The 5,786-nt window shown below is 40.8% G+C and overlaps 1 long non-coding RNA gene across 1 annotated transcript; it reads left to right on the top strand.

Annotated features, from left to right (window-relative positions):
• The first annotated feature begins 1,137 nt into the window (after positions 1–1,137).
• LOC114480696 (uncharacterized) lies at positions 1,138–2,046 on the top strand. Its single transcript, XR_003676152.1, has 3 exons — positions 1,138–1,545; positions 1,643–1,747; positions 1,823–2,046. It is a non-coding gene; the product is annotated as an uncharacterized LOC114480696 (long non-coding RNA).
• The last annotated feature ends 3,740 nt before the right edge of the window (positions 2,047–5,786 follow it).

Here is a 5,786-nt window from a genome sequence, read left to right as displayed (position 1 = left end):
GATCAATTTTACAATTTAACAATTACAATGTGATATCTAAGAGATGTGTATAGAAATGAGGCCAGAGTGAGTCCTTTGAACATGTTAATGATGGAGCAGGTTTTTTTAAACGGCACAAAGAACACGGGATAAGAGCGTGGCATGCAACCTGACGAAACAATCTTCCAGCCGAGCACACGAGGAACACGAAGCACACTCCACATTTAATGACCATCTTTTCAACGGAACAGCGGCTGCTCCCGATTGCTCTGCTCCAAACAGGCATTTGTAAATTAACTAAATTACAAATGATTGCATGCTCTTTGCTGGCACATTCCTATCAAGAATGCCATCAAGTCAACTATTCCCCAATCTTGCCCGTATGCCAAATTAAAAAAAAAAAAAAAAAAAAAAAAAAGCAGGCAAGGGATTTCTTTCTGTGGCAGCAAACCAGCTTGTTAGTGTGGGCTGTGTTTAACAAAAGTCCAGGGAATAATCTTACCAGGGAGATGGGGGAATGGGCTCAGGGATGAGTACTGACTGCTGTTTATATTTACCGCTGTTTACTGTATGCAATGCTCCTGGTGGCTTCGGATTTACGCTTTAAATACAGCTTGCGATGTCAATCAAAGTCGGTGAAAGCGGCAATCGTCGCAGCAGAGGCTTTACGTCTATCCCACACTCGCTGAATGTTTTGTAAACTGGAGATATAGCTAATAAGGTGTGTAATAAACGCCTGCAGGCCACAAAAGAAGTGGCTAGCATATCAATCTCCACCGCTATCGTCACTGTCACTTCAATGAGAGCAGAGACGGAAAGCCTGCATGACCACACATAATGCCAAATGAGAATAACATCGCCTACTCCTCCATGCAAATGCATGGTATAAGGTGCAGGATTATATGGAGAGGCGTTATTAACTGTATTTCTACACCGTAAAAACGATAACTAGTAATTGCTGATTTAATTGTTGTTGGTTTTTTTTGTTTTACATGTTGCTGGGTCTGACCTGTGCTTTATTTTCATTAATATAAAAGTTCTGATTTTGCATTGTGTATAAGTACACTATGTTACTATAGTAATTGAAATGCTTGTTTTCCACTGAGTACTCTTTAGGTGTGATCCTGCTGTGAAATGGTGTTTTATTTTGTATTGTGTGCTGTGTTTTAGTGTGTTTTGTATTGGTTTTATTTTTGCAGTGCATTTTAGCTTTTGTTTTATGAACCTTGCCAATCACATGCTGTCATTTGATCAACCCCATCACATGACTATGTCCAAACCCTGAGGCTAATCAACACACCTGAGGTTAATCAGCACCTGTGGCTGGAGCACAATAAAAGGAGCAGACAGGAGAAGGAGCAGGGGGAGGAAAAACGACACAGACAGGAGAAGGAGCAGCAGGGAAGCTGTGGGTCCTCCCCAGGTTCCCAGGGGCAGAGGAGGACTCTGCCCTCCAGGTTCCCAGGGCACAGGACGGCACACGCATCGGGGACCACAAGCACGCCGGGATCACAAGTGTTGCGAGGCGATATACACGCAGGGGCAGAGGAGGACTCTGCCTTCCGTGTGAGTACCCTATGGGACCGTAGTAACACTTGTTGGACAAAGTCAGATCGGGGATATTGTTGTGGGACGTTTGACTGCCCGGAGTTGTTCTGTGTAGGTGTCCCAGCGTGTGGAGGGCTGGAGCCAGCGGGAAGTATCGAGACTGATTGGAGTGTTAAGAGCCACATACACGCAAAGGCAGAGGGGAACTCTGCCTTGCCCTGTAAGTGACGTGGCAACACCCCTCCTTCGGACGTAGTCTCGGACCCCCATGCTGGCCTATGTTTTGCATTTTCAGGGGACCCTGAGCCTGTGACCAGTGGGATCTACCGCCTTGGGACAAGGGAGAGCGGAGGACCTGGGCGTAGCTGCACATTGCATTTTATTGTGGACAGTGACTTTTACCCTTATTTTATTTGTTCATTAGCCCACATCGTTAATAGATTTTAGCAACCATTGATTTTAATTTGTGGGCATTTTAATCTGTTTTACCTTAATCTTTTTAATAAATTTGTGACATCATGGTTGCTGTCCTCCTTGGTAACTAAGGGGTGCTCACACCCGGTTGCTTTACTCTCCCTCCATAAACTTTTGGTCAATTCACTGTTATTCAAACTTCCCCAGCAACTCACCCCACCCCCATTACATAGACATCCAACATTGTGTCCCACCGAAAGACAGCAGCAGTGAGAGGCCTGCCCATTTTCGTCAGAGAAGATACAACAGAGGTTTTCCTGAAATGCTTGGTAAGTACAAAAAAGTAATGCAAGTAAAACTAAATCCTGAGATGTTTCAAAGGATGAGTTCCAAAAGATCCAAAATGGAAAGATACACCTCAGTGCTGTCCAGATAATTTTATGGAGAGGATTGCAGTTGTCTATAACTCTCGCTCCCCTTTTTCTGCTCTGAAGCAGCTGGGCATTGTTTATGTGTGTTCCATTGCAGAAAATTCTTTTGTACAAAACTCATCACAAGGGTGGTGGGAGAAAGCTACTACGTCATTAATTAAAGAAAAATAAGCTTTTTCTATTTAAAACCTCCATGAGTCAAATGACCAGCATGATACGGAGGTTTAATTTCAAATCTGTAGAAATGTATTTTGTCTTTAGTTCTCAATAATTAGCTCTCAATAATTAATCTTATACCTTTCTTCAGGATACTGACATTTTGGAACCAGTGTTGAACGGTGTATCTGTTGCCATCCTCACCATCCTACAAGATGACGATGCCGGTACGACTGTGCGAGACCATGCAGTTGTGTTGGAAGGGGATATTGTGCTACATAACATTCCTGACCTCCATTCTGCCTTGGCATACCTCTTTGGCCTTCTGTATGCCCTCAACATTGATTATCCAAAGCAGATGAGTTATACCTTTGAAGCAATTCAAGCCATCTTTTTTGAGCTCGGTGGCTCTCGATGCTCACAGCGCATAAGGGCTCTGAAAACAAAGCTTTTGCTGTGACTGTTAATGGAGAAGCCAGACATGACTTTAACATGTGTTCTTTAGCCTGTTCAAGTCCATTGCTGTTGAGTCATGTAAAAAAAAACTGTAGTTAAACCCTTTTGCTTCTGATATAGTCATTCACCTGTTACCAAGAGTTGCTTATTTGGTGTTTAAACTGTTAAAATGAATTATTGTTCAAGTAAAACTAATGTATGTATACAAAAAAGAACAAAAAAAAAACAACCTCATCTCTGTTTCAACCTGCATAAGGATGTGTAGGTGATAGAAAATTCTATTTTCAGATTAACTGTTCCTTAACCCTCTTGTTGTCTTTCGGTCATGGGATGAAGAATAAGGAAGGAAAGGAGGAGAGGCAAGAAGGGAGAAAAATGGAAGGAAAGGAGGGAGAGATGAAGTGAAGAGGAAAGATGGAAGGAGAGAGAGAAATGGAAGGAAAGGAGGGAGAGAAGGGAAGAGGAAAGAAGGAAGAAGAGAGAGGGAGAAAAAAATTAAAGGGGAGAGAAGGGAAGAGGAAAGAAGGAAGAAGAAAGGGAAAAATGTAAGGAAGGAAAGGAGGGTGAGAAGGAAGACAGGGAGAAAATGGAAGGAAGAAGAGAGGGAGAGAAGGGAAGGGAAAGAAGGGAGGGGGAAAAATAGGGACAGAAGAAGGGAAGAGGAAAGAAGGAATAAGAGGGAGAAAATGGAAGGAAGGAAAGGAGGGAAGAAGGGGAGAGGAAAGAAGAGAGGGAGAAAAATGGAAGGAAGGAGGGAAGAGGAAATAAGGCAGAAGAGAGAGGGGGAACTGGAATGAAGGAAGGGAGAAAAGAAGGAAGTAGAGAGGGAGAAAAATGGAAGGAAAGGAGGGGAGAGAAGAAGGGAAGATGAAAGAAGGAAGAAGAGAGGGAGAAAGAGGGACAGAAGAAGGAAGAAGAGAGAGGGAGAAAAATGGAAGGAAAGGATGGAGATGAGTTGACAATATATGTTGAGATTGTGTCATGTATTTTAAAATATTTAAGTGTTGTCCACTTCACATGAAGCACAGAAAATGGTGTTTTACCTGTTAGTTTCCTGTTCATTGATGGTAATATTTCTAAGAACTTTTAACTGCTGTAGTTCATCATAGTTATGCCCATGTAAAACGTCAGTGTCTGGGTACACAGCCAATCATTTTTGGCACTATCCTATCGGTGTGTGCATGAGTGACTATATGTTGCTGAACACTTTTTTTTCCCCCCACATACTTTGTTTTTCTTTTTTGGTTCTGAACTTCAATTCTAACGTCTTTGCTGTGGTGCTCAAAGCACCCAAAAAAAGAAACTGGCAATACTTTTTATTTATTTTTTTTTTTTTTACAGAAATTGACCTGACTACCCATAACGTTCTGAAATGTACTTGAGGCACTGTTAAACAAAATGAATAAGATTTAAGATAACATTCAGTTGTGCTTTGTTTTATTCAATATCTATTTATTTGAGCATTTTTCAAATATAATTACAACATACATTTTCCTTTTATTTAAATAGGTACATTTTCAACTCACTGGAGTAAGAATTGTATGAATATTCAACAAGAATATCTGTGTTTGTTGAAGTTATAAATGCATGGCATTCAATGAATAATTATATGTTTATTTAACAAGAATATCTGCATTTATTGAAGTCAGAAATACATGGCATTGAAACCAGAATTTCTTCGTTAGACTTCCAGGATTTACTTAATTAGGTGAACAGGAAGATCCAAGTTGGCAGAACTCTTGTTAGAACTTGTAAATCTTAGTTAAGTCAACAACAGTATCAAAAGTTGAGATTACTCAAAAATCTCTTGCATCATGTTGCCTTGATATTTTATGTTTTCTCAACTTTTTTCTTTTTTACAGTATATTTTTGTCCTCTTCCACCTCCGCTGTGCAGCTAGAGCTGAACGACAGATGCCTGAAGGAAGCCAAAGCTTGTCTATGTGCGTGTCTGAGATATAATGATCACTTCAAACATAAAACTACCAGTCTGCAGTATTTGCATTATTACCAAAAGTCATTAAAATATCTGCTGTATGCTTTCTTTAAGCCTAATCACATCATTAGCTAATGCCCGTGACATATGAAAGGATTAGCTGTGGGAAAGATCCAAGAAATGTGGAGGTATTTGAATGTGAATTTAATTAAATATTCAAGGAACACTTGGTTCCAATTTGTAGATTTTATTTATTTATTCTTTTTTTAAAGCTAAAATATGCTACTTAAGGTTTAAATACACCCTAAAACCACTTTTTTCTGTTTAAAGGTGCAGTCCGCAACTCTCAGATCCCTCTCTCTCCCTCCCTCCCTCCCTGCTGCTCTCTTGCCTTGCCTCCAAACTTTCCAAAGTCCCTCCCTCAGAGGAGCTAACAAGCCAACGTTGGTCCGACAGCAACATCACAGTAATATAACATGCTCTGTTAAAAGCATATTACTGCAGCACTTCTCTCTCTCCATGTGCACACACCTCAGCAGCAGCAGCAACACAGTGTCACTTACAGCAGCCCACACGGAGGCTGCTGCACGCACATGAACAACACATGCACTACAGAGTTCTAGTGTAACAATTACAAATCAAACAATGTAAATCAAGCAGCAGTAATTACCTTTCGAACAGAAAAGCAACCAATTCCATCTTCTACTCCTCCATACCACTGTAAAAAAGACAGCGCTCCGGCCGAAATTAACGTTTTTATTGTAAAATATCAGTGTGAATGCCCTCTGTGGGTTCAACGCCAGCTATTAAAATTGAATTTTGCTATTAGCTGAGGTTAGATCAGGAATGTCTTTTTGGATCATTGAC

This window comes from Gouania willdenowi, chromosome 18, assembly GCF_900634775.1.
Source record: "Gouania willdenowi chromosome 18, fGouWil2.1, whole genome shotgun sequence".
NCBI classification, from domain to species: Eukaryota; Metazoa; Chordata; class Actinopteri; order Blenniiformes; family Gobiesocidae; genus Gouania; species Gouania willdenowi.
The sequence above is the reverse complement of the archived record's forward strand: the minus strand, read 5'-3'. Positions and strand labels throughout refer to the sequence as shown.